The following is a 23960-nucleotide window of genomic DNA, read 5'->3' as shown; positions in this document are numbered from 1 at the left end:
AATATCTTCCGCCCTGACAGCTCTTCTCAGGTCCCCTCCTACTCTAGGACTTTCCGGTAGGTAGACGTGGAGGGGAAAAAAATATTCAAATATGCAATTGATTGTTCAATCCCAAGTCAGTTTCATTTTCTAGCTCTCTGGCAGGATGCTTGCTGTATCAACTATCACACTCCAGTTCCCTGGATGTGCCCCTGTTTGGATACGCAAACACCCGGTACCGTTCTAGGCTGGGCCCTGCTCCTCCACTGGCTGCTGGATCTCTGCTGAGAGAGGCCTTGTGTAAAGAGCTTCCATAATAACGTCTCAGATTCCAGTCCGGGTCCTCCCCTGCTGCAGCTTACTTGACTCTGCAAGACTTGGCTTCCTCGTCTTAGAATGGAAATGAAATGAGTGATGATAGCCGCTTCATGGTCTCCTTGTGAGGACCCAGCAGAAGAGTAAATTTGATAAATAGAGCTTGGGATATACCGCGTCAGGAGAATGATAAATAGAGCAATAGGGTCCTGTTATGCTCCTTGCTTGCTTGTTAAGTCGTCTCAGCCATGTCCAACTCTTTGCAATCCTATGGACTGTGGCCCACCAGACTCCTCTGTCCATGGGATTCTCCAGGCAAGAATACTGGAGTGGGTTGCCGTACCTTCCTCCAGGGGATCTTCCCAACCCAGGGACTGAACCCACATCTCTTATGTCTCCCGCACTGCAGGCGGCTTCTTTACCACTGAGCCACAGAGGAAGCCCGTTATGCTCCTAAGAGATAATAAATAAAACTCTAGTAGGTGCTCAATAAAAGGGCCTCCACGCCACATCGCCTGCCCTACAGCTTAGCTGAAGGTCTGATCCTTCTCCCCTGTCAATATAGAAACAGACAGGGAATGAGACCAGTATTCTGTTCCCCCTGCCCTGTCTCCTCTGGAGGTAGACCTGAGCACAGGCTCCTGTGCTTGCCTTCTGGGGAGGGAGCTAGTGCTGACTGAGAATGAAGGACGCAGAAGTCCAGCCCTTTCCCATTTGAGAGAATCAAATAAAGGAAGCTCTATGTGCTGACTTTAGCTCCAACTGGGACACAGGAGTTGAGTGTGGGCCACTGTAGATGCTATGCTAAAGCCTGAGGATGAAGAAATGAGACCCCTGGTCCCTCCAAGCCTCTCTACATCTTCACGTGCCAGTTTAAGAACGCAAGATGTCTTTCAATACACCTATTTCCTAACAAATCGTCACAATTCCGTATTATACTATTTTGTTTGACTTTAACAAAAAGATTTATGTGTGCCAAAGAAAAGTACACTATTTTTTTCCCTCTCTCTCAATCCCTAAACCTCATCGACTTTTAAGATGGAATTAATGTCAGTAATATAAACAGGAAGTGGCTGTCTTTTTAAGTGATTAAATAAAGCCAACCACATTCTCATTGAGATAATTTGACAACAGTTTTTAAGTCCTAGAGAAGAACTTGTTTTCCAATTGACTAATTAAAACTCACTTAATCTAATAAAGTACATTCTCTATGGACCCCCTATAACAGAGAAAATTAACCTGAATTGAGCTATAATATAAACATAGAGTAAATAAACTGCATTTTGTGAGGAGAAAAAACATGCTATATGCGGTAATTCTCACTTATCCACACCGGCTCCGTAACGGACTTCGAGAGCTGTGTTTATAGAGACCTCTGCACTCCCCACCACCCTCATCCCCACTTTGACAGGGAGCTGTCTTCTCCAGTTAGGAACTGGGAAGCCAGATCCCCTTATGATGGCTGGTGATGTTTCTCCTCTGGGAAGACAGCATTCACTTTCCTGCTCCTTCTTCCAGGTCAAAGTGATCTTGTTGTTCTGATACTTCCTCTCCTATCCGGCAGTTTCCCTTTGAAAAATGAGACCGTTCAGTCCAACGAGCTTTGCCCGTGCCTTCGAAGGAAGCTTGGGGTGGAGCAGAGATTGGCTCTGTCTGGTCATCCTCCCACACAAGAGGATATGGCGCAAAACTCTCTCTCCAGGGACTCGCCGAAGAGTAGCTGACACCAGAGTGCAGTCATCTGGGTTACAGGGCCTCTGAGTAAGAACCTGCTCCTTAGAAAGTCACGTGTATGTGCTATGTATACATGTATCTGCAAAGATACAGCTATGACTATCTCTACATGTTCAAGAAAGAAGCCTCAAACTGAGGCCAACAAAAATTTCCCTAGACCCTCGATGCCTCAAAGCAACTTGCTTTAATTAATAGACCAGAATAGTTAGTATTTAATGTATCAAATAAATGGATGATAGATACACTGATGGATAGATAAATGGATAGATTGATAGATACATAGATTTGGAAGTCGGACCTAAGTTTATACTAATTCCTGGCTGAAGGAGCTGTGTTGCGCTGCGTTGCTCAGTCGTGTCTGACTCTTTGCGACCCCATGGACTGCAGCCTGCCAGCATCCTCTGTCGGGGATTCTCCAGGCAAGAAAGAATACTGGAATGGGTTGCCATATCCTCCTCCAAGGTATCTTCCCAACACAGGGATTGAACCCAGGTCTCCCACATTGCAGGCGATTCTTTACCGTCTGAGCCACCAAAGAAGCCCGGACCCAATACTAAGTTTCCCTAAATCTAAATCTGTGTGTGTGTGTGTTCAGTCATGTACAACTCTTTGCGACCCCATAGACTATAGCCCACCAGGGTCTCTATCCATGAAATTTTCCAGGCAAGAAATACTGGAGTGGGTTGCCATTTCCTCTTCCAGGGCATCTTCCTAACCTAGGGATCAAACCCGAGTCTCTTGCATCTCCTATCTTGGCAGGGGGATTCTTTATCACTGTGTCACCTGGGAAGCCCCAAACCTAAATTTACATGTCTGTAAAATGGGTTTGATTACCTCTCTGTTTGGTTCCCAGGCATCAGTGAATGAATGCATGTAAAGTACTTATTAAAGTAACTGCCAAGAAGTAAGCTTCAGTAAGCAGGAACCATCACTGATTTCATTCATAGTGGAGAACGGTTCATCTGGGGGCATCTCTGAGAGTTCAGAATTTCAGAACTGCAGGGAGACACAGTGGTTTCATGGGAAGGCTCTGATATACCTCCACGTAAATGGATACTTTCTGCAACAAAGCACAGTTTAAGTGGGGCCAGTCACCTGGTGGTCAGACGTTTCCCAGGTCTTGAGGGTGAGACAGTTCTGCCAGGGAACCCAGCTTGATTTCCTGGTTCAAAAATCACACCTGTGAAACTCGATCCAGGTGGGAAATTCTTCTGGCTGCTTCTGCTAAAGCCACGGTTCATGATCAAGTTATGTCTCTGGGTCACTCTGAGGTCATCTTTTTAATTAATGTAACAGCCAAGGAAGGCCCCAAAATCTCGCTGCTTGGTCTTCACCTATACATCCATCGCAGCAGCTCTCTCCCGTTGTTTCAATACGTACTTGGTGCTAGCAGCCTTATGGTCATCAGTTTCTTTAATCCTCCAATAAGCCTCCACCAACACTCCATCAGGGCAGCTGCAATAATCCCCACCTAAAGATGGAAAATCTCAGGCTTGCAGTGTCCAGGGTCACAGCTAGCAAGTGGAGCCAGCGCTGCAGGTAAGTAGGGAGCTCTTGCCTCCAGGCTGTGCTTCACAGAAAACCATTCATCCTGTTTCGCTCTCCTGTGTCCTGTGAGTTGATATTGCATCTGAGAACAGAAAGAGGTTTAAAATTCTCATTTTTCTCATCTGCTAAAGAGAAGCACAGCCTGTTATAAGGCTCGACCTTGCTCCAGGCTCTCCAGATTCTTCCTCCAATCCTCTTTATAGAGCATCTCCCTTTAGCCCCACAGTACCCGCTCAGGATGCTTCCTGGCCTTTCAAAAAACAACTGGCAACAAGCAACTAGCTTGAATCCCTTTAGTTTGGCTGCTTCTGCTGCTGCTGCTGCTGCTAAGTCATGTCAGTCGTGTCCGACTCTGTGCGACCCCGTAGACGGCAGCCCAAGAGGCTCCTCTGTCCCTGGGATTCTCCAGGCAAGAATACTGGCTAAGACGTCCCTTTTCAGGGGGCCTGGTTGGAGCAAGAGTGCCACCTGCTGGAATATCTGAGTCGCTGCCAACACATGTTCCTTGGGCCAATGTGGGCAGGCGGGCGGAGGGGCTTAAGCCTAGCCAAGGAATCAAGCAGTGTTCACAGAAATACCTCAGCAGCATCCAGCCACCAACTCACTAACACTCAATGTTTAGTGGTTCAGTCGTGTCTGACTCTTTTGTGACCCCGTGAACTATAGCCCGCCAGGCTCCTCTGTCCATGGGATTTCTCAGGCAAGAATACGGGAGTGGGTTGCCATTCCCTTCTCCAGGGGAATCTTTCCCACCCGAGGACTGAACCCGTGTCTTCTGCAGTTGGCAGGCAGGTTTGTTTTTTTGTTTTTTTTTTTTACCACTGAGCTACTAGGGAAGCCCAGATACTGACACTCAAGATCTTATTCAAATACAGGTTTGGGACTTTAAGGCTGTGCATTTCTTGTTTCCAAACAGGGCTGGGATGAGGGTGGGGCAAGTTGGGCAGGGCCATGCAAGTACAGTACATCCCATCTTTGTTGAAAATTGTGAAATTGTATTTATCATGGATTTTTGCATTTATTTTGACTTTTTAAAGTGCAGTAAAATATTACATATCTTGTTACTGAATTGTTTGGCACCTTCTCCTTTATAATTTACACCCACTGCAAAGGTTTCACTTGCCTCATGCTAGTATCAGTGCTGCTGAACCCTTCTGCAAAAGGATTCAGTTTCCTTTCAGAGTTCTGTCTGTAGATGAGCTACACTCAATGAGTCTCTAAGCTGAATGCCCACATCAGAGCCAGTCACCATGCAGCTCTGGGTCCACATTAGGTCTTCCCAATCCCCTGACCCACAGTCTGAGGTCAGATGGGCATGGGGGTGGTTCTTAATCTGTAGTGTGTGGGAGGGTTTCAGACGGCAGATGGTTCTCTAAACTCTTGAAGTTTTATGGAAAACTATGTGCATTTTCCCAGGAGATGGCTTATCACCCTCCTTCATCCTCCAAGGAGACTTGACCCCATAAAGGATAAGGCTCACAACAGCCTTCATCAAGAGTCTATGCAGGAAAAAGCAACAAGAAATGTCTTCCCATGTCTGCCCTGGTAAAATGAATGTCAATCGCCTGATCTGTGGTCTATAAACGGTGTTGGGCAACCCTGATACAAAGATGCGAGGGTTCTCAGAGTTTGGAGGAAGGAAAAATTCCTCTCTCGATAAACTGGAATCTCAGCCGCATGCTGAGAACTGGATAGTCCACATTGCCCTCTTTAATTTTCACTCCCTGCTCTGAAAACCTCTCAACCTTGCCATTGTTCACAGGCATAGCTCTTGGGCAAGCTCCAGTCTCTTCCACCCTCCTGGCATCCTTAACCCATCCTTCAAGATCAACTTTCTCCACATTCTCGGGCAGGGCTAGGCTCTTACACATCCCCGTTACCCTGCAGGTGACTTTTCTAGATTGATTTGCATATTGATCTACCTTGCCCACAGGGCTGTGAGTCCCAGAGGGCAGGAATGCAGTCTTGTTTGTTTCCATAGCCCCAGTTCTTGGCAGAGTCAGTGTGTTTAAAAAAAAAGTTAGACGGATGAATAAATAAAATAGATCTGTGAATGAATGAACAATACATCCCGCTGCCCAAGCCTTCTTGTGCTGGATGAGGAAAGTGAGACTCCCAGAGACAATAGGAGGTCAGTGGGCCTGAGCCCAGTAGGGGGCTCCCCCAGGAGCCCCACCCAGACCAGCTGCAGGCCACCCCACCCCGTACCCCCGCTGTGCGCTGAGGTCAGAGCCCTGAGCAGTCACTCTAGGGCCAGCCCCTGGCCCTGCGTATCCTTCCTTTTGCTGCTCCTGGTTCAGAGCATGCAGTAGGAAGACACCTAACCAGGGGAATTCCAAGATGAGAAAGTGGTCCTGCAGGGGCCGGCTGTCCCCCTTACAGGGTCTGGGAAACCCGAATCTTCTCCATGGTCCTCTGCCTTCCCATAGTGAAGCCCTAAATGAAAAAACTATGTGACCCTTTCAAACTTACTTCAACAGAAGGGGACAGAGTCACATTTCTTGCCCAGAAATACGTTGTCCATGAACCTAAACAGCTCGTTTTCCTCTGCTTCCTTTCACCAGAGTGAGATTCATCAGAAGTCTGATAAAATCTCTGGACGGACGAGCACCCCAGGCGCGGCTGGTCCCGACACTATCCAGAAACTAGAGAGAGAGAGCTGGGAGGAGGCGGCCACGCCAGCTGCTTCTGCTCCTGCTCTGAAGGTGGACGGGCCTCCCAGGAAAAGCCCGGGCCCGAACACAGCTGCGGTCGTTACTGAATCTGCAGGCTTGCCACAGACTAGAGAAAAACTTCAGACAACGCAGCAGACTTCTCCGTGGTCTGCCGAGTGGGGCTGGCTTCTCCGAGTGTTTTGGTTCCTCCTGGTGGCGAGGTCTCCCCTACAGGCTTCCCTCAGCTCGGGCTGCCTTCCTCAGAGAGCCACAGGAGACCCCTGTAATCCCCCTACCCCACCCCACATTCTCCCCAAGGGCTCTCCTCAATGAAACCAAAAAAATTCTTTAACGGAGGTAAATCCAGAAAGGGCTTCCCTGGTGGCTCAGACAGTGAAGAACCCACCTGCCAATGCAGGAGACCTGGGTTCCATCCCTGGGTGGGGAAGATCCTCTGGAGAAGGAAATGGCAACCCACTCCGGTATTCTTGCTGGGAAGTCCCATGGACAGAGGCGCCTGGTGGGCTACAGTCCACGGGGTCGCAAAGAGTCAGACACGGCTGAGAGATTAAACAACAATGACGACCTAGAAAACACTCGGGGTCTTGAGTCATGACTTTGTAAGCAGCTGGTGGACCTTCTCTTGTCCACTTCTCAGAATCACTAGTCCCTTCTCCGAAGAACACAAAAGCCCACACAGGAAAAGGGAGGGCTGTCCCAAATTTACAGCTGGGAAAAGGGAAATCTGTTGCTGTTTGTCCTCAAATGTTCACCGGTTCCAAACTCTCCACCTCTTCCTGAGGTCGGGTAGAAACCGGCCACTTGCCGCGACCCCAGGTTCTCTGTCCTGTGTCTTTTCTGTTGCCCTAGATCTTAGATCTCTTTCTGTTCCCTTTTGTACCTACTAAGTAAGTAATAAATATTGATTGACCAACAGTAGCCTAGAAAGCCTAAAGCCAACGTAAAACCAAGGGCATTTTTATAAAAATAGAAACCATTTAGGAAGTGTGACTACCAACCAGGCTCTTTATTTAATATTTAATCCTCCCTGCCATCCTGTAAGATATGTTTTTATTCCATTTTTCAGATGAGAAACGGAGGCTTGGAAGGATTCTGGGGGTGCAAACAGCTTTCCAGGGGTGACATTAAGATTCCGAGACTGTCTGACCTATAAAGCTTTGCCTTCCATCACTCCGGAGTTTCCAGTGTTTCAACAAATGGCCCAGGGAAGTTTCCGCTCATTGTCACAAAGGACCCAAGGGATCCGTTCCGGTATGCTAAGTCATTTCAGCTGTGTCCGATTCTTTGGACTCTATGGACTGTAGGCCTCCAGGCTCCTCTCTCCCTGGGATTCTCCAGGCAAGATTAGTGGAGTGGGTTGCCATGCCCTCCTCCAAGGGATCTTCCCGACCCAGGGATGGAACCCACGTCTCTTATGTCTCCTGCATTGGCAGGCAGGATCTTTACCACTAGAGCCAACAAGATATCAGGAGGCTGCGCAGAAGGCAGGCAGGCCCAGAGCAGGGAGGGCCCCCCTGTGTGCTACAGGCGCCGGTGATTTTCCTGGCAGAGCTCCACGTACTGCCCAGAACACGCCCTCTTTGCTACGGTTCTGCCATGCCCTCCTAACCATGCCCAGCTCTTCTCACTCCGGTCCACCTTGGGTGGGTATCAGACCAAGCCTTCTTTTGTCTCCTTCATCTAATGGCCCTGGGCTGGGAGCCTGGCACAGTGGTGGCTCTGAGGATGTATGTGACTGCTGACGCTCACCACAATCATGCCCTTACCTGATAACTCTGAACCTATTCCAACACTGTCTACTCTGGAAGACAGACTGGACCTCGGAATCCTTCTTAGCACAGCATTCCAGGCCTAGCCACTACCAGTCAATCAGCATTGCTTCTGAGATTAAGCCTATTTGTCATTATTGGCACTAGAAGTAGCCAATAAAACTTAATTTCCATTTCCTTCTATCCTTCCTGCCTGTGTTCCCTAGCATTTCTGGGATGGACAGTGGGATGGATGATAAAGGGAAACTGAGTTCTCATCTTAAGAGGAGCACTGGTTGGCATCACTCCTAAATCTGCTGACTTCACTCAGGGCCGATGCCTCTATGACAAAACTTGCTCCAACACGAAGCATATTTTGTGGTATTTGTTACAGGAACTGGTGAGATTCCTGGGTCATTCGGAGGCCATGGAGGATCCTCCACGTCAGCACTTTACTTCTCACTCAGTCTCATTTCCTCCCCCTCTAACACGTGCTTGAGCTTAAAAACATCCAGTCACCCCATACTTCCTTCTTTTTTAAAGCTCAAGCTGACAAGAGAAATTTCTTCTCCCCTTCACCTTTTTTTTTTCTTCTTATGCAGGGAATAAATACAGCTCCACTGTGGGGCATATAGAAATGGCCAGTTAAAAATTTCTGTGTCTTTCAAGCCAACAGCATCTTTAACTTACACCACTAGCTGCCTACAGGTTCTGAATCACTTCATGTTTTCCCAAGGCCCTTTCAGAAGCTCTGGCTTCTGGTTTTGAACCATTCCAGTGATGGTGATATCAAGATAGTCCTTCCCTTAGCAAAATACCACTCAGTGTCCGAGAGGAAGGAAATGTTAAGAAATTCTTATTCAAGAGTTGTCGAAGAAGAGTAAAACAGCTCTTATAAAGCAACATTTTTAAAATTTGAGTTCAAGTAAATCAGAAGCATCTGGATTGTGTGCTGTTAAAACATGTTTTGGTTCCCCTAGGAAGGAAGAAATACTTGGAAAATATACCTTTTATAAAATGACATGTATTGGAAAATATAGCTAAAGATTTTTCAGAAAACCTAAATGTAGCAGAGATGGTTCAACCCTAGTTATAAATATCCTGGAACCAGCTGGGGAGTAAAATTAGGTGGTGAAATGATTGTATCATTTGTTATTCCAAGCTGGAAAAGACACATTTCTTGTATATTTCTAAAAAAGAAAAATGCCATACTGAGGTCTATGAGATGAGATTTGCTTTTGTTGTCTTTGATTTGATATTCATTATGATAATAATTCTTTTCGCTGAACTCCCAGACCATGAATGATAAAAATGCAGAGCTAAAGAGAGGTCCCTGGGGTCAGACTCTGCCCCCACTAGCCATGGGGTCTTGGGCAAGTTCATTCACCTCTCTGTGCCCTAATTTCACCTGGAAAGTGAGAATGATGATGATGATAGCAATAATTGCTGCACTTAGAATAAATGTTGTCTTCCCTGGGGGCTCAGCAGTAAAGAATCTGCCTGCCAATGCACGAAACAGGGGAGACGTGAGTTCAGTCCCTGGGTTGGGAAGATCCGCTGGAGAAGGAAATGGCAACTCACTCCAGCATTCTTGCCTGGAGAATCCCATGGACAGAGGAGCCTGGTGGGCTGCAGCCCGTGGGGTCACAAAAAGCCAGACAGGACTGCAGTGACAGCATGCAGAATGAATAGCTGGTACACGGGGAGTTCTCAGTGTTAGCTGGTATTATTTGTCTTCCTGCCTAGAAGGTTCTGCCACTTAGAACTCTGGGACTCAGTCACTCACTGCAAAACCTAACAAACCCTTAGCTAGCCTGCCAAAGGAAAAATGAAATGAAATGAAAACAAGGCTATTACAATCAACCTTGTGAGCATGTGGGCTAAGTCACTTTAGTCGTGTCCAACACTTTGCAACCCTACGGACTGTAGCCGGCCAGGCTCCTCTGTCCATGTGAGTCTCCGGGCAAGAATATTGGAGTGGGTGGCCATGCCCTCCTCTAGGGGATCTTCCCAACCCAGGGGCTTCACCTGCGTTTCTTATGTTTCCTGCATCGGCAGCCAGGTTCTTTACTGCTCAGCCACCAGGGAAGCCCACAATTGACCTTACAGAAATAAAAATACTGTGAATAACTGCATGCCAACAAATTAGATAACCTAGATGCAATGGCAGCTTCTCAGAAACACAACGCACAAATTGCTTGAAGAGACTCAAGAAGAAATTAAAAAACCACAACAGACCTCTAACAAGTAAAGAGATTAAATCAGTAATCAAAAAATTCTAAACACAAAAAGCCCAGGGCCAGATATATTCACAGATGAATTCTACTAAACAGTTGAATAAAAATGAACACTATTCCTTCTCAAATTTTTCCAAAAAATAGAAGAGGAGGAAACACTTTCTAGCTCATTGATTCTATGAAGCCAGATAGATACCAAATTTATTACTCTTATACCAAAATTCTTGGCTAATTCCTTTCAAAAGTCTGCCCTCCTTGACTCTCCTACACATACACACACAGACACACACAGAGGCACTTATTCCCTCTTCCCAATTTGTTTTGTTTTTCATAGGACTTATAATGGTTGATATATATTTATTCACTTATTTATTTACTGACTCTCTTGTCTTATATGATGTAAGCTTCATCAAAGCAGAGAATTGGGGGTTTCTCCCACTGTTGAATTCTCCATACTTAGGGAAAATTAGTGAAGGATCTAGGGACTGCAGAATTCCAGGACCCAGTTAATGAGAAGAAAATAAGCCTTCGAAGGCAGATAACCCAGAAAGTATTGTGTTAATAAAACAAAGAGAAATGAGATTTCTAAAAAGCACCGATGGTCAACAGTGTCAGTTTGCGCTGAGAAATCAAATATAACAGGACAGAAGTGCCCACTGGTGTGAGCTGTGTGATGATCACTGGCCACTTATGACAGTCAAAAGCCAGGCTGCTTTGAAGGGTGGATGAGGGGAGGTAGTATATTGTAACAACATATTAAAACGTTCTCCTACAAAGAAGAAGGTACAGAGATAGGGAAGCTCCTGGAAGAGGGTAAGACAATGGAGGATATTGTGTTTAAGCAGGAAAGACCTTACGTCGAAAAGCCAACGGAAGGAACCAAGCTAAGAAAAAAGAAGTTGAATATTGAGAAGAGGCAAGGTTCCCAGAAGGAGAGTCATAGGACCCAGATCAGAGGACTTCCTAACAAAGGGCAACATCTCCTACACCCCAGACTGCGGACGAACAAAGACTGCAGGAAATCCAGCCCTGGAGAGCCGATGTGCCTCACCCATGCACCCCAACCAGGATCCAGGGCTCCTGACACCCAGCTCAGTGCTCTTTTTACTATATAGTTTTTCTCTCTTGCCCAAATTAGTGTGATCAAGGGGCAGTGCAGAGGTGAGAGGAATAGAAACCAAAGACGGTGAGTAGGAAATGCCAGCTGTGACAGCTTTTAGCATTGAAGACTGATGGAGACAAGCTGCTCCTGTCCCTGGGGTGGGTGCCCCCTTAGCACAATGGTCCTCCTGCAGCTCCCACTCACTCCTCCCCAGGAGATGGAGTGACTTCCCTGTTTGGTGAGCCTGCAGGGAGAAACTCCGCCCGAGGGCCTGGCCCCTTCCTATCTCTTCTTCCTTTAAGGAAATAGCAGAAAAGACATGCTCTAGATGGATTTCCATCCCACGGGAAGCAAAGCAGGAAATCTTCACTCTCCCCTACCCTATGCGGAGGCCAGCGGTGGTCCAGCTCTGCCTGTGGCCAGATGGGCAGTCCTGCCAATACTTGGCCCCACAATTAGAAGATCCGTTTGCCCACAGATCTATTCTACCTTCTCCCATATCAGCTTTATCAGTCAGAAAGATGATAATTTGGTCTCCATCTGCCTTTCTCCTTTGCCTTTTTTTTCTTCAGTGAGTTTAGCAAAAGATGAAGAAGAAGGAGGCTAATGACTCCAACAGAAATTATACTACTAAAGTTGGCTTATGAAGCAATCCTTCTTTTCATGGTATTGTTGTTCAGTTGCTAAGTTGTGTCCCACTATTTGCAACCCCATGGACTGCAGCACGCCAGGCTTCCATGTCCTTCACTATCTCCTGGAGCTTGCTCAAACTCATGGCCATTGAGTCAGTGATGCCATCCAACTATCTCATCTTCTGTCACCCCCTTCTCCTCCTGCCCTCAATCTTTCCCAGTATCAGGGTCTTTTCCAGTGAGTCAGCTGTTCACATCAGGTGGCCAAAGTTTTGGAGCTTCAGCTTCAGCATCAGTCCTCCCAATGAATATTCAGGGTTGATTTCCTTTAGGACTGACTGGTTTGATCTCCTTGCTGTCCAAGGGACTCTCAAGAGTCTTCTCCAGCAAAAATGATACAAAGATTAAAAAAAATCATAAAACACAATAGGAATATTTTCTGGTGTAATTTAAACCATGAATATGCATTCTTGTCAGAGAAGATCACACATAGTGTAGAATGAAAGCCTGATTCCTTTCATGAATGTGGAAAACCCCAAGGACCTGCTTTCTTAATTCAGTTGGATCACAGAAATCATGGCTGATAGCTTTTCAACTCTGTCCAGGGTTCCACTATTTTCCATCTGGAAACAGCCATGGCCACATACACAATTTCAAACTTGAGAAAATGACCCAGAATCATCACTGCATGTGAAGAAGCCACAAAGCAATAATCATGCTGCGAGGGCCAGAGAGAAATCTGCCAATGTACATTCTTTGCTGATGAGAAAAATGCATCAGCAACTGTAAAACTTGGTGTTGGCACCATATTTAGCCATGGATCCAACCTTCAACTCCCTTCTCTCCAACTTTTCCAGTGCCAAACACTTGATCCTAATCATCATTTCAGAAACAGTCACTCTCACCTTCTCCAATGACTTCAGTCTCCATATTTCAAATTGAAAAATACTGACCTTGACTGTACAACATCTCTCTGCTGCTCCTAAATGGCTATTTGGAAATTTACCAAATAATCTTAAGCCTATCAGTGAAGGCAAAGATTATCAGTGAAATCCCTCTTGCAATTTTGTTTGCAAACTATCTTAAGAAACGAAGGAGCTGGGAATTGTTCAAGGACTTTATGGCACATTGGAATCCATGGGGGTCAGAAGTCCAGGGTGGAAAAATAGAAGAAACCCCGCAAAACCCAGAGCAGGGCTGTGTAGCCCCATACCACCCAGGCCCTGTGATGAATGGCTCCCCCAACCTCGCAGCCGTTGTTCAAATTCAAAGTTCCCAAAGAATCTGGCCCTCTCAGTTTCCAAGCAGCCAACAATCCTCCACCATCACACACTTCAAAAAACAGTCCATGGCAGAAAATTCCCTAGAAGGAAGATGGAGTGCTGTTAGAATAGTGGGATTGGAACTTCCTGGTGGTCCAGTGGCCAAGACTCCTTGCTATCAATGCGGAGGGCCTGGGTTTGATCCCACATGGCACAATGCAGGTCAAAGATTCCAGGTCCTGCAACTGAGACCCAGGGCAGCCAAATAAATAAATATATTTTTTTTAATGGTGGGATTGGGTGTCAGGGGTTGGAGTGCACAGATCTGGGGAAGTGCCCCCCATACCTGAGCCCCAATGGGGAATCCTATATCAATTCAGTGGCTTAATTTTTTACCAAACCAAACCACTCATCTATGCACCATAAAGCCAATGTACTGACACCAGGTTGCGGTGAAGGAAAGTGCAGCATTTGTTACAGGGCACCAAGCAAGGAATTCAGGACAGCTAGTGCTGAAAATACCCAATTCCCCGATGGGTTTCAGCAACACATTTTTAAAGGCCAGCTGAGGGAGGAGACACCCAGGGTACGCAGTCAGCTCATACACAGTTCTCTGATTGGGTGAGGGTATGGTAACGAAGCAGTGTCACAGGAATTAACGTTGTCACTTCTTAGGCACTTGCAGGCTTGGGGTCTATGTGCTCACATTTGATCATCAAGCAGTTCAGTTCAGTTTAGTCACTCAGTTATGTCCGACTGTTTGCAACCCCATGGACTGCAGCTTACCAAACTTCCCTGTCCATCACCAACTCCCAGCGTTTGCTCAAGCTCATATCCATTGAGTCGGTGATGCCATCCAACCATCTCATCTTGTAGTTAATGTTCACATCTGTAAAACAACTCAGGAAATATGCACCCAATACTATTATCTAGGTGCTTCAGAGAGGAGCTACAGCAGGGGATATGGGGGAGCGGCTTGTTCCTGGAAGTCCCATTAGGGTCCTGCCAGGTTACAAATTCATTCAAGACTGTTTGTTGGAGCTCCCATAGAGTCAAAGATCGTTCACTACACAATGCCTGGGCCTGAGTGGGTGAGGACGTATTGGTGAACGACACTGACAGCCACTGCCTTTAAGCTGCTCACAGCCTCCTTAAATCATCCACCTCGATTGACAAACCACTGAACCCATCCTTGTCATGATGAGCCCCCAGCTACTATATAACAGTCCTATCCAACCTCAGCCCTGGTCTCATGGAAAGTCTAGGGGAGAATGACACCACTGGCATAGGCTTGGAACACTGAAATCTTGGAATTCAATTCGTCTGCAAATTAAAAAGTGAGCTGCATGTACAAGGAGATGCAAAGTGTGGTAAAGTCCCAGATGGCCAGTTGGTGACCTGGCAGGGTGAGCAGACAACAACCCAGCCTATTGAAAACTTTGTCCTGAACTTCTGATCTTGGCACATGGTAGTTCAAATACATAAACATTTCCAGTTCAGCAGATTCATTTGTGAGAAGCAATAATTCTCTTTTCAGAGAAATAGCTGAGCTATGTGTGTGTGTGTCTGTATGTAGATGTGTTAACTAGCAAGCAAGAAGAGTTCACTTGTTCCTTGTTTTTCATCTAGATATCGACAACGGTTAATGTCAGGGAAGAACTACAAGCCCCAGGGGTTTCTGCATCTAATTCTCTAAATTATTTATCTGCACAGTCTTGGGAAAATTACTTCTCTGAGGTTTGTTCTCTGAGGTCTGATGAGATTTTCCTCATCTCTAATATGATAATAACGATATCTACCATTTTTTATGCACTTATCTTGTGCCAGGCATGATGCTAAAAATTTTCAGTATATTATATAGTTTAACTTGCTCCCCTAAATCCATTGAGGTTTTACTTACACTGATTTTACAAATGAAAATTCAGACACAGAGCAGTGAAGTAACTTGCATAAGGTCATAAGGCTGGCAACTGTAAAACAGACAAGATTTTAACCAGGGATGTCTGATCCTCAAGCCCAACCCTTCCAACACCTCATTCCATTACCTTTTTGTAGTGTGTTTCTGGTAGGATAGTTTCAGCAGCAGATAACCAAAAAACAAAAAATTCTCTCTCACAATTTTCAGGGACTACAGCTTCTTCATGGTACTTTATCATTGTCAACAATGTCAACCTCTTGGTCTAAAATGGTTGCTCACATCCAGCAATCATGTCCATGTTCCAGTCAGCATAGAAGGGAAGAGACAGGAAAAGGCATGTTTGTCCCTGTTAGGGACGCTTCCTGAAACTTGTACACAGCACTTCTGCTTATATCCCACTGACCACATGGGCATGCACAGAAAAACACACAAGAAAAACTGGGCCATGTACTTATTAAAGGAAGTCATGTGCCTAGCTACCAAAAAAAATAAAAAGTGGGATTTTATTATTAAGGAAGAAGAGAAGAAGGGGTGCTGGAGGACAATCTCCAGGATTATTGAACGTATGAGGAATCAGTTCATTTCAGTCACTCAGGCATGTCCAACTCTTTGTGATCCCATGGATTGCAGTATATCAGGCTTCCCTGTCCATCATCAACTCCTGGAGCCTACTCAAACTCATGTCCATTGAGTCGGTGATGCCATCCAACCATCTCATCCTCTGTTGTTCCTTTCTCTTCCCATCTTATCCTTCCCAGCATCGGGGTCTTTTCCAACGAGTCGGTTCTTCACATCAGGTGGCCAAAATATTGGAGTTTCAGCTTCGGCATCAGTCCTTCCAATGAATATTCAGGACTGGTTTCCTTTAGGATGGACTGGTTGGATCCCCTTGCAGTCTAAGGGACTCTCAGGAGTCTTCTCCAACACCACAGTTCAAAAGCATCAGTTCTTTGGTGCTCAGCTTTCTTTATAGTCCAACTCTCACTTCCATACATGACTAATGGAAGAACCATAGCTTTGACTAGACGGACCCTATATGAGGTACACTAGTACGATACCTGGTAGATATTTTGAAGATAGCACTGTTTGCTATGTATTAATATTGACCTATATCTTGAGGCCTGTGGAACACATGCACAAAATCATGAATTCAAATCAGACAGGGAAAGGTCACAGGAAAAGGGTAGGAGAAGGATACATTTTTAAGTCACCATATTACGTACTGGGACCTCCAGTTTCACTTGAACCAAAGTGCCACCTTTGCTTATTTGCAGCATCCCTGGGACTGCGTGGAATTTAATAATTAGTAGGTGTTCCTGCAGCCGGAGAAGGCAATGGCAGCCCACTCCAGTACTCTTGCCTGGAAAATCCCGTGGACGGAGGAGCCTGGTAGGCTGCAGTCCATGGGGTCGCTAGGAGTCGGACATGACTAAGCGACTTCACTTTCACTTTTCACTTTCATGCATTGGAGAAGGAAATGGCGACCCACTCCAGTGTTCTTGCCTGGAGAATCCCAGGGACGGGGGAGCCTGGTGCGCTGCCGTCTATGGGGTTGCACAGAGTCGGACACGACTGAAGCGATTAGCAGCAGCAGCAGCAGCTCCTGCAGCCATCCTTAGATGAGCCAGTCCTCACCACATGATCTGGGGGTGATGCTATCACAGGCGACTCTCGGTAAATAATTTCTACAGCAGCCGTTAATGGAAATGCAGTTTTCATTACAGTAAGAAATTGAAACCTCAGCCAGCCTCTGCAGGTGCCATCTGACCCATCCCTCATTTCTCATCAGTGTGTTGTTTTCATTCCCCCGTGATTAACCTTTATCATGAAGGGTAGAGGGGACAGGGTAATTGAAATCCTCAGGAAATCTTCACATCACACTGCCATTGAACGATCTTCCTCAGCCATCCTGAAACCAGGGCTCTGAGTAAGTAGAAAAAGACCAATTTTAATTTGAGGTGGAGATATTATCTAGTGTAGAAGGTTCCAGATGGCTGCCCTGAGTTGAAATGATGGACATGCAGCTGGTCTGGAAGGGGAAATAGGAAGGAGAGAGAGAGAGAGAAGTGCTGGCATCAAACGACCCATGTCGTTGAAAAGTTCTTGAACTTTTCGGACAACTTCCCTTGGGTAGGACAGACATATCTGGGGCATGAAGACAGCGCCTGCCTCTCCAGCACAAAGTGTATCTTCAGCTCAGTTTGGCTTTTGCTCTTTGAAACGCAAATGATCTGTGGCTGCACAAATTTTCTCCCTTGTTAGGAAAAAGGGGGCTGAATAGGATGTAAAGCTGCTCCCTCAGAGCAAAGGGAGCAAAGCTGCTCCCTTTCCCCTGGACTCTGGGTGATTGTCCCTCAGCTCCGGATCTTTCAGAGGCCCCGTGTCCTTCCCCGTCCCTGCTGGCTCCTCCCTTGCAGCTTCTATTTTAGTGCCACCCGCTCGACAGAGTAAGCAAGAAGCTAATAGATCAGCAACAAAGAGAACATCTGCTCAGCAACGCAAGTCAAGGCATTCAATATCCCACGTTGGTTAGGAAAGCAAAAGAGTACTGGGCATCCTCCATTCGGCAAAGGCCTGCCCTGCTTACAACTTAAAGTCTTTTAAAGTCCCTGGTTTTTTGTTTTTTGTTTTTTTTTTCTGTCACAGCTTATCATAGGACCAAATGTGTCCTGGCTGCCATTTTCTTGGCCCAGAACTGATCTTGTATCAACCATGTGCAAATGATTTTCAGAAGGGAAACCATTGTCAACTCAGGAAGAAGGAAAAGTTTGGTTTTAGCAGACAGCCAGAAGCAAAGGCTTCCTGCCTGTTGCAGCCATGATCAACTCAACATGGAGAACTGACATGAAGATCCTTCCAGAGAGACAAGGACACTCAAGACGTTCCAAGGAGGATTATTGCCGTATCCCTTACTTATTCATTCATGTGTTCTCAAATACTTCTTCTTGTTCAATCTCTCTCTTTTAGGGGATCCTCTTGTCCCATGACGGGCAGAAGTTCATGGGCACTGGAGCTAAATACACCTGTTTAGCTCTTAGAGGCCATCCTACTCCAACTTATGGGCAAACTGGGATTCCAGGCCGGGGTCATTTTACCGGTCAGTCAGTTGGATTCAAGTTCTCTCTCCAAATCTGAAAGCTTCTTCAGCCCCACTCTTACCCTTGAATCATGTTTCATTTGCATCTGACATTTGAGCCTTTACTAGTAGGACCAACGGGAGACCCTCAGCGTCTGACTTGTTCTCACCTTTTCCTTTTGCATCTCTGAATCCAGTGGAACCACGTGATGCCCCTCCATGTGACCCTTCTTCCTGGCCTCCTGCTAAAGGCAGGCCAGAAGTGCCAGAGGTCAGATAGTGAGCCAAAGAAAGACAGAACCACAGATTGTAGATTTCAGACTTCTAAGGAAATTTGACCATCCATGCTTGTCACATTACAGAGGGGAAGGCCAAGGTCAAGATCATGCACAAATCCATGGCAGAGGCAGGCTGGGAGACCAAACCTCTTTCCAGTTCAGGGTTCTTTCTGATGTGCCCAGCGTGCCTGATGAATGCTGACTGATTTGTACCCAGTGACCATACCCGGCGCTAGAGTTCCCACCATTGTGGGAAGACATCAAAGAGACGTAAATGTAGAACGATTGATAGAGGAAAAGGGGCAGGAAATTTTTTTTAATCTATGGACATCTGGTACTACTATTTGAGTGAAAGTGTTAGTCTCTCTGTTGTGTCTGACTCTTTGCAGCCCCATGGACTGTATCCTTGGTCCATGGAATTCTCCAGGTGAGAATTCTGGAGAGGATAGCTATTCCCTTTTCCAGGGGGTCTTCCCGACCCAGGGATCGTACGTGGGTCTCCTGAATTGCAGGGAGATTCCTTACCATCTGAGCCACAAGGGAAGCCGTACTACCATTAGCCTATTCACAAGAGGGAAGAGCTGAATGGATCTGAAGGACGGGGCGGGAAACCAAGCTTTGGAACCAGCCAGCGCGGGGCTGAATGCCAGCTCTCACACTTTGTAACTGTGCTGCTTAACCTTTCCACGTTTTGGTTTATTCTTCTGTAAAATGGAGATACTATCTACTAGTATAAGGTCTAGTAGGTAAAGATCTACCTGACCCACCCCAAACATCTATATATAATTCTTTATTTGAGAATTATGTCTTAAGTCACAGAATTTTAGTGTAAGAGGGAATCCTGGTGTTGTGCATGAGTTCATTCCAGAGTTATGCCTAACTTACTCTAAGCTTGATGATGCACTCATGGTCAAACTATTAATAAGATACAGCCTCAATCTCTCAATTCCTATGTCTGAAGTCAAAACCAATCAGGAAATTAAATGTTCCTGCCATGTTTTATGACGACAGAACTTCAGACAGAAGTTTTAAATAAATACCCATGGCTGGGGTCTGCCAGCTCTACCCACCTCGTCTGTGGTTGTGAGCATTAATTGAGGTAATAAACGTAAAATACATAGGACTTCAGTGCAAGGACATTGGAAGGGATATTTAAATGTAAGCAATGGATGTTACTTTGGTGCAGAGCAAGGGGAGTGTCCCAAGACCAGATGAGGGCCTGTGGGAAAGCAAGCAGGTATGGAGTAGTATGGCATGGTCTTGGGCCCGAAGGCTCGGACAGAGACCTCAGCAGATAGGGGCTGGCCGTTACACCTCCGGCAGCCCAGGAACTGGGGCAGGAGTCATGTGAGACCACCCAGAGGGATGGAGAACTTCAGCCTGGATGAAGGGAGCCACAGGAGACAGGGGCCCAGCTGGAGGCCTCTGCAGAGTCCGTGCCAGGCCCAGCTTTCATCGTCTGCCAGGCCACCCCGCAGAGGCCAGCTGCCGGCCCAGAGGGCTCCGGCCACCCAGCCACGTGAGAACACTCTTATTCCCTTACCTCTCCCCTTTCTGGGCTTCACTCCAGGCATGCAGGGAAACAGCAGCTAGCAAGGGGAGGTGGTGGGCCAAGGGAGAGGAGAGGAAAAGGACCATGCCCCCTTTCCCAGGGCAGGTTTCCAGGACCAGGCCGGTCGGAGCCATGGGAAGAGGGGAGGCTAAAGGCTCAGCTGCAGAGTTTTAATGGTCACTTGGGACTTGGAATGCTAAAATCTGAAGTGAGCCTATTTTTTGCAGCTCAAGGGAGTTTTTTAATTACCTGACTGTGACAGTAAGTTCCTTAAGTTGTCCAAGTCATCACTGGGTGTAGAAGGCTTCTGTTGCTATCGAATAAAATTTAAAGAGATAATGGGGAACCCCACAAAACTCAGATCTGCCCCTCCTGATCTTCTGGAGTAGATAGATGATAGATTAGGTGTGTAGATAAATGATAGATAGATAGATAGGAGACTTACATTTTGTTCACAAACTGTTTCATGTTTTTCCAGTGTTGCCATTGCAGCAGTGATTATTACAACATGATTTTAATAGCCCTGCTGGCTGTGCAAGTTATTTTTCTAGATAACCGCTTCCCACTAAGAGGACCCACATTTATTCTCTTGTGCATTCACCGAATTAAAAGTAATTTGGAGACTTCTTTTTAAACTTCACCTTCTTGATTGTACAAATGATAGCCTTACTTTCTATAATCCTTTCACTCCCTCAAGCCCGATAATGTACATTATAAGGCCAATATTACTGTGAACTCCACTTAAGCTTAAATTGTGACCACTGACTCCTAATGTCTTCAAACCATAGAGTCCTACTACACCGTGTTTCATGGTCCTTGAGGCCTTCCTCCATCACCCTCTACTGACAGCCTGCACAGATTCCATTTAGTCAGCGCACTACTCATTTATTCATTAATTCATCATTTATTGAGTTGGCTCCCTTTATCAGACCAATCACCCTGTGGGCGCTAGAGATACGGACTTTAAAAACTGAATGATACACAGTCCCCGCCCTCAAGGCACCTACCATCTACTATTCCATGATTCAGGGGATATTAAATCCTTGTGATAACAGGTGATAAGGACAATGTTGGCATTACAGGCAAGGTGCAGTGGGAGCGCAGGAGGGAGGAGCTGACTCTCTTTGGTGATAGGTCAGATCAGCCGCACAGAGGAGAACAGCGTGGAGCTGGAAGGATCAGCAGGACTTTCCCAGGCAGCTGAGAGGGGCGGGGCAGGTGGAGGGGACAGTCAGGAAACACTAGCTAGAAGAGGCAAGAAAGGATTCTCCTCCACAAGTTTCAGAGGGGGCATGGCCCTGCTGACACCTTGATTTCAGACTTCCGGTTTGCGGTATTTGGTTACAGTCCCTGAGAAATGGATACAGGCTTCCTGGTGGCGCTGTCCAGTTGAAAGGGATGGATGAGGTGAGACTGGTCTTCTTCCAAAAGCCCAGGGAGATACACCTGAAACTAACACAACATTGTCAATCAATTATACGCCAATAAAAATAAATTGATTATTTTTTTTAAGACATAATGTGTCAGTGGCTCAGTTGTATCGGACTCTTTGCGACCCCATGGACTGTAGCCTGCCAGGCTCCTCTGTCCATGGAATTCTCCAGGCAAGAATACTGGAGTGGGTTGCCACTCCCTCCTCCAGAGACACTTCCCAACCCAGGGATCAAACCCTGGTCTCCTTCCTCACAGGCATATTCTTTACCGTTTGAGCTACAGGGAAGTCTCCAAGCCCAAGAAGAGATTACTACGGACACAGAGCACATGTGGGCGCGTATTGGAAGAGATTTATTCTGCCCAGAGTGGAGAGGAGAGAAGGATCGGACAGGGAAACTTCAAGATGAGGATGACATGTGAAGATGGCGTTGAAGAATCTTTGTCTCTTCGCTGATGATAAACTCCCAGGAGCCCAGTCCACAAATCCAGAGAAGGATTTGACAGATCTTTAACCCGCACTGTGTTAGGCTCTGTGCTAGGCTCTGAGCATAGAGCGGTGAGCAAAACAGGCACAGCCTCTACCCTCAGCGATGAGTCATCTGAGGGGGAGACAGACCAGTGTCTGTGAACACAAATAACCACCCAGAGAAATATGTAAGCATCACTCGGATAAGTGATATGAAAGACGATTACCAAGCGTTAAGAGAACATATTGCAAGGAAGTTGTTCAAGCCTGGAGGCTGTGAAAGCCTTTTTGAGGAAGTGGTGTTTGAGCTGTAATCCAAAGTAAATGAGTTAATTTGAGGTGAGGAGGGAAGGGAGGAGACAGCCCAGGCAGAGCTTCAGAAGGAGGAAGGGTGACTGCTGTGGATTTGAGGATCTGAAAGATAGCCAGTGTCACTGCAGGACAGAAAGGGATGGACTGCTGACATTGGGAGCAGGCAGCAGCCATAGCTCTGAGGGCCTTGAAGGGTTTAGTGTTCATCCCCCAAGTAACAGATGGAAGGGAAAGGCAGGCAGCGAATTTCAGCTGAAGCGCCAAGAGACAAGATCAGATTTGGGGGGCGGTTTACTGTTGTTTGGGCTTCCCTGGTGGCTCAGAGGATAAAGCATCTGCCTGCAATGCGGGAGACCCAGGATCGATCCCTGGGTTGGGAAGATCCCCTGGAGGAGGAAATGGCAACCCACTCCAGTACTCTTGCCTGGAGAATCCCATGGACAGAAGAGGCTGGCAGGCTACAGTCCACAGGGTCGCAAAGAGTCAGACACAACTGAGCGACTTCACTTTCTTCCTTTCTTTCTTTCTTTCTTTCCTGTTGTTTAGATCACCTTAATGAGAATGGTGGGAGAAAGTCAAGAATGAAAGCAAAAAATATATATATATATTAAGAAACTCTTGCACTTGTCCAAGTGGATGGTGGCTTGAAAAAGGTGTTAGTGGGACTTCCCTGGTGGTCCAGTGGTTAAGAATTGCCTTCCAGTGCAAGGGATACAGGTTCGATCCCTGTTTAGGGAACTAAGATCCCACATGCTGCAGGTCAACTAAGCCCGAGCACCACAACGAAGACCCAGTACAGCCAAAAAACAACAAAACAAACAAACAAGGTGGCAACAATGAAGAAGGTAGGTTTAAGAAGTGTTTCTCTAGGCACTCAGGGAAGGCAAACAATGAATGAATGAATCAGTGAAACCAAGGTGTTGATCTGCAGCTGTTTCATATTCTTCTCTAGCTTCAGGTTTTAAGCCACTACTTCTCTGAAAAGTGGCATTGATGTCTCCATATGAAATACCTTGACATCTGATAATGAAGGCTCAGATAAGAAGAAGGGTGCGTTAAATGCTGTTCTGGGAGATGGTGAGGCTCTCTCCAGTTGGAGAAAGGGAAGAAGAGAGAATGAGAGGCTAGACCCCTGAACACTTTGCCAGGCCGTGGAGGACCCGAGGCAAGGACCTATCTGAAGAAAGCTGTGTCTATATTACCTGCCAGCCAGTAAGCTTCTCTCATCTGACATTGTCCAAGAAGACTGACTCACAGGCCTCGAGCTTAGAGGTAACATGACGTACAATTGAGCTCCCCTAAGGCATCTAGTGTTATTACCTAGAAAGCCCCAAAGTTTCTGTAGTCAGATTTTCCTGGGATGCAGAGGGTTTGAATGGTTCACTCGGTTGGGTACCTAAGATACTGCATTAGGTGGGCTGCATATTCCTTTCCTCCTCCACCACGATAGGGAAGGATGCAGGTCAGAGGGCAGAAAGGCAACCAGCCACCTTTGAACACCTATAGTGTCTCACAGCTGATCGAATCTGAAGACAATGGGGGAACTGCTTCACATCTTACCCTCTTACTATACAGGTCAACAGGTTCTGGAATGAACTCTAGATTTAATTTAAAATGAACAATATTTTCATCCTAATTAATCACACAACAAAAGCTACTTATGAAGTGAACAGATGACTCAGTATTTGTTCA

At 46.4% G+C, this 23960-nt stretch overlaps 1 long non-coding RNA gene across 1 annotated transcript; it reads right to left on the bottom strand.

Moving 5' to 3' along the window:
* Window positions 1-13096: 13096 nt before the first annotated feature.
* Window positions 13097-15497, bottom strand: LOC133071771 (uncharacterized). The gene is made up of 4 exons (XR_009696522.1): window positions 15278-15497; window positions 15133-15202; window positions 14019-14121; window positions 13097-13333 (listed from the first exon to the last, which is right to left on the bottom strand). It is a non-coding gene; the product is annotated as an uncharacterized LOC133071771 (long non-coding RNA).
* Window positions 15498-23960: the final 8463 nt, after the last annotated feature.

This window comes from Dama dama, chromosome 17 (assembly GCF_033118175.1).
Source record: "Dama dama isolate Ldn47 chromosome 17, ASM3311817v1, whole genome shotgun sequence".
Classification (NCBI taxonomy): Eukaryota; Metazoa; Chordata; class Mammalia; order Artiodactyla; family Cervidae; genus Dama; species Dama dama.
This window is presented reverse-complemented; position numbering and strand designations above follow the sequence as displayed.